This window comes from Canis lupus, chromosome 20 (assembly GCF_011100685.1).
Source record: "Canis lupus familiaris isolate Mischka breed German Shepherd chromosome 20, alternate assembly UU_Cfam_GSD_1.0, whole genome shotgun sequence".
Classification (NCBI taxonomy): Eukaryota; Metazoa; Chordata; class Mammalia; order Carnivora; family Canidae; genus Canis; species Canis lupus.
The window spans coordinates 47,620,712-47,632,801 of record NC_049241.1 but is presented as its reverse complement, the minus strand read 5'-3'; the positions used below and the strand labels follow the sequence as shown (position 1 = coordinate 47,632,801).

General features: G+C 40.1%; 1 pseudogene; it reads left to right on the top strand.

Moving 5' to 3' along the window:
• The first annotated feature begins 3,703 nt into the window (after positions 1 to 3,703).
• Positions 3,704 to 6,504, top strand: LOC119877307 (annotated as a pseudogene).
• The last annotated feature ends 5,586 nt before the right edge of the window (positions 6,505 to 12,090 follow it).

The following is a 12,090-nucleotide window of genomic DNA, read 5'->3' as shown; positions in this document are numbered from 1 at the left end:
GTGATGGGAAAAATGATTACCAAGTACATGTCTCCAAGTGGGGTCTACACAGAAACAAATATTAAAATAGATTAACTTCATATTGCCTTTGAGCTAGGGAAGATCTTAAATATAATGAAGAAAAATTGAAAGTATACTTTGTATTACTGAGCAAAATATTTCATTGTATGCTGTCCATCCATTCATTGAAGTATGAAGTTTGGTGTCCATGCACAAAATCTGTGCTTTTTCTGTTGGCATGAAGAATTGGTTGGCATGGTTTTTGGCTGGTTTTGTTTTGGTTTGGTTTGGTTTGGTTTGCTTGGCATGTTTATGATGTTTTACTGAAATGTCTTTCTCTTTCTGCAACATAGAAATAGGACTCTTTGCTCTAAATTAAATATCTCCTCCTTTCTAAATTTTGTCACAACTATGAAATGGGTGATGATTGAACAATATCAATATCATCAATTCTTTATCATCCATATATATACTCAGGATCAAAGAATGACTCATTAGAGAGATTGAATTCCCATCCAGACATGTGATTCAGGTCACATTTTTTTTTTTTTTTGTGCAAAGAGGCATCTCCTTCCAGCCTCTCTTGGTGGCCTGAAAGAACCCTAACCAAGCCTGTCTTTATTATAGTCTTCTAAAATAAATGTATAGAAGCACTTTGTTGAAGTCCAAGGAAACGTTCAAGGTTAAGAATGTATGTGTATGTGTGTGTACATTTGTATACATCTTTATCTCAAATAAACGTGTTCACACACATTTATGTAGACACACAGAAACTTATTTAGATCTCATCTATTGTGTTGAAAAAACCTGGAAGTTGGAGGGAATATATATTGAAAGAACAAATATTTGAATCAGCATAGAACGTAGGATTTTGACACAAACATTTAAGTAGAACGGGTGACCTTAATTTTAATAAGAAATTGGGAATCCCTGGGTGGCGCAGCGGTTTAGCGCCTGCCTTTGGCCCAGGGCGCGATCCTGGAGACCCGGGATCGAACCCCACGTCGGGCTCCCGGTGCATGGAGCCTGCTTCTCCCTCTGCCTGTGTCTCTGCCTCTCTCTCTCTCTCTCTCTCTCTCTCTCTGTGACTACCATAAATAAATAAAAATTTTAAAAAAAATTTTAACCAAAAAAAAAAAAAAAAGAAATTGGTTCTTTTTATCTCAAATCTTCAAAGTCCTCAGAATCACGACCACATTTGTATTTCTGCAGTGGGAAATCACTGTCCAGCTAAAGGGACAGATTATCTCCAAGCTGAAACTGATTTTCTCCTTCCATTTTAGGTGGGATTTCAATACCAAATGCCTTTACCCAAGGGAAGTTGACTGAATGAGTTGAAAGGCTCAAACTCCATTCCTACAAAGAATACTTTTCTGAACAAATGTCTGTATTCAATTCCTGCTGTAACAAATGACCACATCAGTGGCTTAAAACAAAGATTTATCCTATGTTTCTAGAAGGTCAGAAGCCCAAAATGGGTCTCATTGGGCTATAATTAAGAGTCTGCCGGGCTTTGATCCTTCTGGACACTCCAGAGGGGAATTCACTCCCTTTCCTATTTCACTTTCCCATGGCTACCTGCCTTTTTTGTTTCACTGACATTTTCCATCTTCAAAGCCCACAGCACAGAGTCTGAAAATGTCTCTCAGATTCTAGTTCTTTGTCCTCCCTCTTTCACGTTTAAAGGACCATTCTCCTCTGTAGATGTGATTACACTAATCACATCTAGATAACCCAGACTAATCTCTTTATATCAAGATCAGTGATTAGCAGCCTTATTCCATCTACTGGCTGCATTCTCCTTGCTCTGTAAACAAAGGTTTTCAAAAGTTCTTTTTTTATATATTTTTTATTGGAGTTCGATTTGCTAACATATAGGATAACACTCAGGGCTCATCCCGTCAGGTGCTCCCCTCAGAGCCCGTCACCCAGTCACCCCATCTTTCTGCCCTCCTCCCCATTTATATTATTTTCCTACATTAACAGGCACTGACCTTCTATTAAAACCATTTTTTCCTTTACTGCAGTGTATTCCTTTTTTTTAACCATCCACAGTAAATATGCCTTTTATGTTATGATCAAGTTTGTGTGCATGTGCAAACACACAAATACATGTGTGTGTACACACACGTACAAACACGTCTGAACAGAGAGAATAACCATTCATATACTAACAGGAAGGAACCATGCTCAACTTTTTATATATGGACCCAATCTGTCAACCGCCTTAGGAGGATGGATATCACTACCCCACTATTCCGGTGAGAATATTATTATTTTAGAATGAATTGGTTGTTTTCTCAAAATCAAATAGGGATCATGTGGTAGATCCAAGGTTCAAAACTCACTTACTGATTCCAAAAGTTGCATTTAATATCATTTTTGAAAAGTCCTTTACCATTTCATCTTGATAAATCCCCAATATTTTTGTAAGTTAAGTATTTCCTTTGGTCAATTGTGGATTAATTCCTTTTACTCATATTTCTAGAGGATGTTCATACATTAAGGTGTCCTGACACCGCATAAATATATCACTTTTTTCTCTTTGGAGAATTGTTTTTTTGTGGCTTTGTTATTCTGCGCATCAAGGGGCAATACCTAGGGTTGGAATGCAGCCAGGACCAGTGAAGCTTTCTCATCATCTATATCTCTCAAGGACCACATGAGCTTATCAAATGTTTCTCCCTCCTCTTCATTTTCTCTTCTTTTTGAATTTTTTATACTTCTGTAAATACGGGACAAAACGGTCCTATTAAATTAAAACACCAAGTTACATGATCATGGGCGTCTTACCAACTGGAATTTGAGTACTTTTCTATATTCTTTATGGCAATGATAATTTGATGTTGAGAGCTTAACTAGTATCATTTCTTTCCTAAATATTGTAGGAGGGGCTGAGAAGAGCCTGGTAGTCACATGGTCCCAGAAATGTGTAGTGTGCCAATATAGTACCTTTAAAATACAGACTCCAGGGTTTTTTTTAAGATTTTATTTATTTATTCATGAGAGACACAGATAGAGAGAGAGAGAGGCAGAGACACAGACAGAGGAGAAGCAGGCTCCATGCAGGAAGCCCGATGAGAGACTCGATCCCAGGACTCCACGATCATGCCCTGGGCCAAAGGCAGGCACCAAACCGCTGAGTCACCCAGGGATCCCCCAAGACTCCAGGGTCTTAACCAACACTTGGAAATAAGGAAGGGATCCATTTTTATTGACAGGATTCCTTGGAAACAAATTAATGAAGTTCAAAAATACCATGTGAATGAAGGCCTCCCTGTGTCTTGAAGTCTCAGCTGCAGTGGGGAGGCCATCTCATTCTTCAACATTCCTGACACCACCTCTCATCACTCTCCCTCTTGCTTGTCTTCTGACCATTCCAGTTCTATTTTGAGTCCTAGATATCCATCTGAAACAGGTGCCTTCCACAGGGCCTTTGCACTGGCTCTTTCTTCTGCAGGGCCCACACATCCACAAATAAACTCGTGTCTTCCATGCAGACTTCCCTGAGGTCTCTCTTCAAGTGTCACCTTATTTTTGAGCCCCTTGAACTCCTAGTAAAGATAACACCCCATCTATTTTCTTTTATGCCTGCTTCTTTTTTGCACATGATATTGTAATGCTATCATTTCTACCAAATTACTAATGCCCATTTGTGTTGAAATTAATCATTTTTTCTAATTTCTAGTCATCACACCACCACATGGGATCAGGCAATACCCAAATTTCAGGATTTCTTCTTCTGGGATTATCAAACAAACCAGAACTGCATCCCCTCATATTTGGGCTTTTCCTCTCCATGTACCTGATCACTGTGATTGGAAATTGGCTCATCATCCTGGCTGTCAGCTCTGACCCCCACCTCCACACCCCCTCACCAACCTGTCCTTTGTAGACATCTGTATCACCTCCACCACTATCCCCAAGATGTTCCATAACATTCAGACTAGGATTAAAGTCATAACCTATGAAGGCTGCATCACACAGATATACTTTTTCCTACTCTTTGCTGGACTGGGTTACTTTCTCCTGTCCGAAATGGCCTATGACCACTACGTGGCCATCTGCCACCCCCTGCACTACATGGTCATCACAAACCCCAGCTCGGTGGACTGCTGGTTCTAGTGTCCTGGATCATCAGTGTCTTCAATTCCTTATTACAAAGTTTAATGGCGGGATCCCTGGGTGGCGCAGCGGTTTGGCGCCTGCCTTTGGCTCAGGGCGCGATCCTGGAGACTCGGGATCGAATCCCACGTCGGGCTCCCGGTGCATGGAGCCTGCTTCTCTCTCTGCCTGTGTCTCTGCCTCTCTCTCTCTCTCTCTCTCTGAGTGTGACTATCGTAAATAAATAAATTTTTTAAAAATGTTTAAAAAAAAAAACAAAGTTTAATGGCATTGCAGTTGTCCTTCTCTACAGCCTTGGAAATCACCCACTTTTTCCTGTGAACTCAATCAGATGATCCAACTTGCTTGTTCTGATACCTTTCTTAATGACACAGTGCTATATGTTTCAACTATGTTGCTGGCTGGTGGTCCCCTTGCTGGGATCCTTTATTCAAACTCTAAGATTATCTCCTCCATACTTAGAATCTTATCAGCTCAGGGCAAGTATAAAGCATTTTCCACCTCTGCATCTCACCTCTCAGGTGTCCTCTTCTTTTTTTTAAACTTTTGTTACTGGAGTTCAACTCGCCAACAAATACCATAACACCCAGTGCTCATCCTGAAAAGTTCCCCCCTCAGGGCCCATCACCCAGTCACCCCAACCCCCCGCCCACCTCCCCTTCCACTACCCCTTCTTTGTTTCCCAGAGTTAGGTGTCTCCCATGTTTTGTCACCCTCACTGATATTTTCATTCATTTTCTCTCCTTTCCCCTTTATTCTCTTTCACTATTTTTTATATTCCCCAAATGAATGAGAACATATAATGTTTGTCCTTCTCTGATTAACTTATTTCACTCAGCATGATACCCTCCAATTACATCCACGTCAAAGCAAATGGTAGGTATTTGTCGTTTCTAACGGCTGAGTAATATTCCATTGTATATATGGACCACATCTTCTTTATCCATTCATCTTTTGGTGGACACTGAGGCTCCTTCCACAGTTTGGCTATTGTGGACATTGCTGCTAGAAACATCGGGGTGCAGGTGTCCTGGCATTTCACTGCATCTGTATCTTTGGCGTAAATCCCCAGCAGTGCAATTGCTGGGTCTAGGGCAGATCTATTTTCAACTATTTGAGGAACCTCCACACAGTTTTCCAGAGTGGCTGTACCAGTTCACATTCCCACCAACAGTGCAAGAGGGTTCCCCTTTCTCCACATCCTCTCCAACATTTGTTGTTTCCTGTCTTGTTAATTTTTCCCATTCTCACTGGTGTGAGGTGTATCTCATTGTGGTTTTGATTTGTATTTCCCTGATGGCCAGTGATGCAGAGCATCTTCTCATGTACTTGTTGGCCATGTCTATGTGTTCCTCTGTGAGATTTCTGTTCATGTCTTTTGCCCATTTCATGATTGGATTGTTTGTTTCTTTGCTGTTGAGTTTAATAAGTTCTTTATACATCTTGGATACTGGCCCTTTATCTGATACATCATTTACAAATATCTTCTCCCATTCTGTAGGTTGTCTTTTAGTTTTGTTGACTTTTTTTTTTTTTTTTTGCTGTGCAGAAGTTTCTTATCTTGATGAAGTCCCAATAGTTCATTTTTGCCCTTGTTTCTCTTGCCTTTATGGATGTATCTTGCAAGAAGTTACTGTGGCCAAGTTCAAAAGGGTGTGCCCGTGTTCTCCTCTAGGATTTTGATAGAATCTTGTCTCACATTAAGATCTTTCATCCATTTTGAATTTATCTTTGTGTGTGGTGAAAGAGAGTGGTCTAGTTTCATTCTTCTGCATGTGGATGTCCAATTTCCCAGCACCATTTATTGAAAAGACTGTCTTTTTTCCAGTGGATAGTCTTTCCTGCTTTGTCAAACATTAGTTGGCCATACAGTTTAAGGTCCACTTCTGGATTCTCTATTCTGTTCCATTGATCTATGTGTCTGTTTTTGTGCCAGTACCACACTGTCTTGATGACCACAGCTTTGTAGTACAACCTGAAATCTGGCATTGTGATTCCCCTGGCTCTGGTTTTCTTTTTTAATATTCCCCTGGCTATTTGGGGTCTTTTCTGAATCCACACAAATCTTAAGATGATTTGTTCCAACTCTCTGAAGAAAGTCCATGGTATTTTGATAGGGATTGCATTAAATGTGTAAATTGCTCTGGCTAACCTCTCAGTTGTCTTCTTATTTTATTGCATAGTCCTGGGAGTGTACCTCATCTGTACTGCTCCCAGAGCTCCCACTCAATTGCAGTAGCCTTGGTAATGCACACACCCATGCTGAACCCCTTTATCGACAGCATGAGGAACAGAGACATAAAGGAGGCTTTGATGAGATTTTTCAGGAGGGCAGCTGTAAAAGAGATAATTGTCCTGGTGGTGAAGAAGTGCACTTGATTACAAGGCTCAAAGCCATGATTTTTGATCATTGTGAAGTAGAATTTGCTCCTATATACTTCCAGAAATTTCCATTTCTTAGAATTCAACTTCCCTATACAAAAAAAATGCTTTTCAAGTCAAATCCTAAAAATTGTAGCCAAGACCAATATCTTTCCATTTGTGTCACCTTCCATTTTTTTCACCAATGTCTTATAGTTTTCAGTGTATGGGTGTTTTGCCTTCTTGTTTAAATGTATTCTTAGATATTTTATTCTTGTTGGCGCAATTGTAAATGGGATTGCTTTCTGAATTGCTCTTTCTGATAGTTTCTTATTAGTGTATAGAGTTGTAGTAAATTTTTGTATATTAAATTTATATCCTGTTGAATTAATTGATTAGGTATAACAGATTAATTTCTTTTAAATAATTCATTGAAATACAATGACATATAATACAACTTAAAATGCAAATTTTTCTGAATTAAAGTAATAATATAAGAATTAAGAGTACATACTGCATTAATCCATTTACATATAATTCCAGAAAGTACACAAAAGTTTTAAAGCTTTGTTATAGGGCAGCCCAGGTGGCTCAGCGGTTTAGCACCGCCTTCAGCCCAAGGCCTGATCCTAGAGACCTGGGATTGAGTCCCACATCGGGCTCCCTGTGTGGGGCCTGCTTCTCCCTCTACCTGTGTCTCTGCCTCTCTCTCTCTCTCTCTCTCTGTTTCTCATGAATAAATAAATAAAATCTTAATAAATAAATAAATAAATAAATAAATAAATAAATAAATAAAACTTTGTTATATAATTATAAAAATGTAATCAACCTGAAACCTCGGTTTCCTTGTTTCTGATTCAGGTGGATGTTATTAGGAATAAATACAGGGTTTAGAAATATTTGAACAGGATGTGATGAGCACCAGGCGTTATACTATATGTTGCAAATTGAATTTAAATAAAGAAAAAAGAAGTATGTGGTGAGTTCAGAAAGTCTTCAATGGGTAAAGAGTGTATGCACATATACGTATGTGTGCATTTGTACGTTACTTCCTACAAATAAACTCTTACACATGTATGTAACAACACAGACTCAATAATCTCATCTTTTATGTTGAAAGGAAATTTGAAAGATATTTGGAGATGATTGAAATCAAAAGAGGGGGCAGCCAGGGTGGCTCAGCGGTTTAGCGCCACCTTCAGCCCAGGCCCTGATCCTGAAGACCTGGGATCAAGTCCCACGTGGGGCTCCCTGCATGGAGCCTGCTTCTCCCTCTGCCTGTGCCTCTGCCTCTCTCTCTGTGTGTCTCTCATGAAAAAATAAATAAATAAAATCTTTTAAAAAAAGAAATCAAAAGAGTCAATGTTTGAATTAGCATGAAATTTTTAAAATATAGATACTTAGTCATAAAGACTTAAAGTAGGATTTGCAAATTAAATTTATTAATGAATTCCTTCTGTTACTCTAATGCAAAAAGGGCTCAAAGTCAGAATTTATATTTTAAAAAAGAATTTATATTTAAATCTATAGTTCTGGGAACCTAGCTGGCTCAGTCAGTGGGGCAAGCAATTCTTTTTTTTCTTTTTTTTAAGATTGTGTTTTTAAGTAATCTTTATTTTCTCCATGGGGCTCAAAACAATGCTGAGATCAAGAGTCATGCGTTCACCAACTGAGCCAGCCAGGCAGGCAGAGCATGCAACTCTTGATCTCTGGGCCATGAGTTCAAGTCCCACTTTAGGCATGGACATTACTTTTAAAATAAATAAAAGGGGAACTTGGGTGGCTTAGTCCGTTCAACTCTTGATTTTGGCTCATGGCATGATGGCAGGATTCTGGATATGAGCACCTCAGCAGCTCCACGGTCATTGCGGAATCTGCCTGAGGATTCTCTTTCCCTCTCCCTCTGCCCCTCCCTTTGACTGTGCATGCTCGCTCTCTCTCTCTCTCCATAATAAATAAATAAATCTAAATAATTAAATTAACTAAGTAAGTCAGTCACATTTATATTTTAGCAATTGGGAACATTAATTCGGTTCAGTTGAGTAGCAGCCTTAGTCCATCTGCTACCTTAATCTCCCTCTTCTTATATAAAATAACATATTCAAAGTTTCCAGGAATTAGAATGTAGACAACTTTAGAAGGCTCTTTTTCTGCTTCCTAGAAAGTCTTTTCCAAAAGTAACTTTTTTGGTGCCACTGAAGGGTCCTTATTTAAAAGAAACAAACACAAAATTTCTCACAGCCCCTAGAGTGACTGGATACACTAGTCATTAAAAAGTTTATGCAAACGCAATTTTTTTTTTGAGAAGACCTACACTCTGTTCTGACACCCTGTCTTAAACCTGAGTGATGTGTGGTGGGAGCAGCTGGACGTTGAAGATATTTTCATGATTCTTTTTTTTTAACTCTTGCCCCCCCCCTTTTTTTGTATATGTAATGATGAAACATGCTCTGATGGTTGACCAAGGAAGGAGAAAGAAACACCTTAATTTCCAAGTGGAGAATCTTCTTTCTTGAAAAGTAGATCAAGACTGTTAACAAAAGTTGGTCTGGTGAGACAAGATTCCATCAAAATCCTAGAGGAGAACACAGACAACACCCTTTTTGAACTCGGCCACAGCAACTTCTAGCCAGATACATCCATGAAGGCAAGAGAAACAAGGGCGAAAATGAACTATTGGGACCTCATCAAGATAAGAAGCTTTTGCACAGCAAAAGATAACAGTCAACAAAACTAAAAGACAACCTACAGAATGGGAGAAGATATTTGCAAATGACTTATCAGATAAAGGGCTAGTATCCAAGATGTATAAAGAACTTATTAAACTCAACAGCAAAGAAACAAACAATCCAATCAAGAAATGGGCAAAAGACATGAACAGAAATCTCACAGAGGAAGACATAGACATGGCCAACATGCACATGAGAAAATGCTCCGCATCACTTGCCACCAGGGAAATACAAATCAAAACCACAATGAGATACCACCTCACACCAGTGAGAATGGGGAAAATTAACAAGGCAGGAAACAACAAATGTTGGAGAGGATGTGGAGAAAAGGGAACCCTCTTACACTGTTGGTGGGAATGTGAACTGGTGCAGCCACTCTGGAAAACTGTGTGGAGGTTCCTCAAACAGTTAAAAATAGACCTGCCCTACGACCCAGCAATTGCACTGTTGGGGATTTACCCCAAAGATACAAATGCAATGAAACGCCGGGACACCTGCACCCCGATGTTTATAGCAGCAAAGTCCACAATAGCCAAACTGTGGAGGGAGCCTCGGTGTCCACTGGAAGATGAATGGATAAAGAAGACGTGGTCTATGTATACAACGGAATGTTACTCAGCCATTGGAAACGACAAATACCCACCATTTGCTTTGATGTGGATGGAACTGGAGGGTATTATGCTGACTGAAATAAGTTAATCAGGGAAGGATAAACAATATATGGTCTCTTTCATTTGGGGAATATAAAAAATAGTGAAAGGGAATAAAGGGGAAAGGAGAAAAAAATTAGTGGGAAATATCAGAAAGGGAGACAGAACATGATAGACTCCTAACTCTGGGAAACGAACCGGGGGTGGGGGAAGGGGAGGTGGGTGGGGGGTGGGGGCGACTGGGTGACGGGCACTGAGGGGGGCACTTGATGGGATGAGCACTGGGAGTTATTCTATATGTTGGCAAATTGAACAACAATAAAAAATAAATTTACAAAAAAATAAGTCGGTCTGTGTTATTGCACCTGACTTTAGGATCCAAAAATTTATTTGCCACATTGTGCTTTTCCTTTTGGAATTGTAAGTTGAGAACACAAGCTAGTACCTGTTTACACTGTGAAGTGGATATTGTTACAGAGAACACACCAGAGCCTTTCTTCCTGTTAAGCAAATCATGCCCGAGTGAATGTATGATCTGTGGAGAAACCCCTGTAGTTTTTACCTGCTGATGCTGTCTGTCTTGTTGGAGAATACATTTTGGATGTTTTTTTTTTCTTTCCTCCCCACCCCAAAGAAAAAGAGAAGACCTACACTCACCTGCACCTTACTCTATCACAGGACCACAGCCTTACTACTCAAAAGAGTGGCCCACAGACCAGGACCTGCTGCACCAACATCACTCAGGAGCTTGTTAGAAATGCTGAACTCCTGGGCCAAGCAGAGTCTGCATTTAGGCTAGAACCCTTGGTGATTCCTCTGCACTTTGAGGTTGGAGAAGTGCAGGTCTAGACTACGTTTCCTCACATTTTCAATTTGACCTTTAAGGTAGGGTCATGATGTGTGTTGGGAGCTGTCCTGCTCAATGGAGGTATTGAGCAGCGTCCCTCAGACATTGCCAGATACGCCCAAGAGGAAGGAATCACCTCTGGTGGGGACCACTGGTACAGAGTTTGACAACTGTGAGCATCCTGACAGAATGCAATTAACACCCATCCCTTTCTGCAATGATAACTGAGAAGATCACTAAATTCTTCAAGCCCCATGTCTCCATGGGGAAGGGAGTTCACACCAGCGCTTCCTCATAGAATGTACTTCCATAAAACTTGAATCAGGCAACTCCTGTAAGGTGCTAAACTCAGATTACAGTTCATAAAAAAGATCTAAATCTATCTCTAACAATTAACAAACATTTTATAATGATATTTTAAGCCATAGCTCTGAACTTGTTATAGAAGTGTAAAATTCCTAATTGTTTTACTCTCATAAAGCCGAGGGTGAAGTGGCCAGGATTTTATATTACAGGAAAAAACTTATCATCTTGGTTGAGAAAGGGAAAAGTAACTTTCTAGAGATATCAGGGGTTGTGTCTCCACCACAAGTCGATGCTTTGAAGGGCCCAAGGGTCCTAGGCAGGATTGATTCCTCAGTCTTAAACAGGAGAAAATATTCACTCAGGATTGGGATAAGGTGCTGAAAGGCAGAAGAAATAGAAAAAGAGTAAGAAAAAATTACTTCACCTGGTCTCCTAGGAACAGAAATTCAACAGGAAAAGTTTCCTTTCTGTCCACATCAGTATCCCAAAGGGAAATCATGAGCCTAGAGGTGGGAGGAACAGGATGAGAAGCCTGAAGCAGCTGTAAATACCTCCTCTGATGCAGTCCCATAGCTCAGGCAACCTCGGGATGGACAAGACCTGGTCTTTTCCTGTGCAGTCGTAAGTCTGGCCGGGGCACTGACGTTTGACCCACTGCTATTCTCCTGTCTGGGGACACAGCTTCATCTCTATCAACCAGCCACATAGGTATTTTGATTTCCATGTACAGACCTTCTTCTCAGAGACCCCATCTAAATGAGTTTTACCGCCCAGTAGGGACTGCAAGAGAAGGTGAAGAGAAGAAAAGTCAAGAGCATTTACCTGAGGTCACCTGAGGGCCAGTCCAGCCTAGCCCAGAGATGAGAGCTTGCTGTGGATGTTTGCTGGCTTGATTGAGAAATTTATTGATTGATTCATTTATGTATTTATGATGCTAAATATAGAAGTGAAATGGAACTCAGAAATCCAAGGTTCAAGTAAATCTTTAACAACTAAATCATAATCATAGAAACCCAATCATATGGGGGAATGGGAAGCATAAAGGTAGAACATGAGACCAAGGATCTTTGCA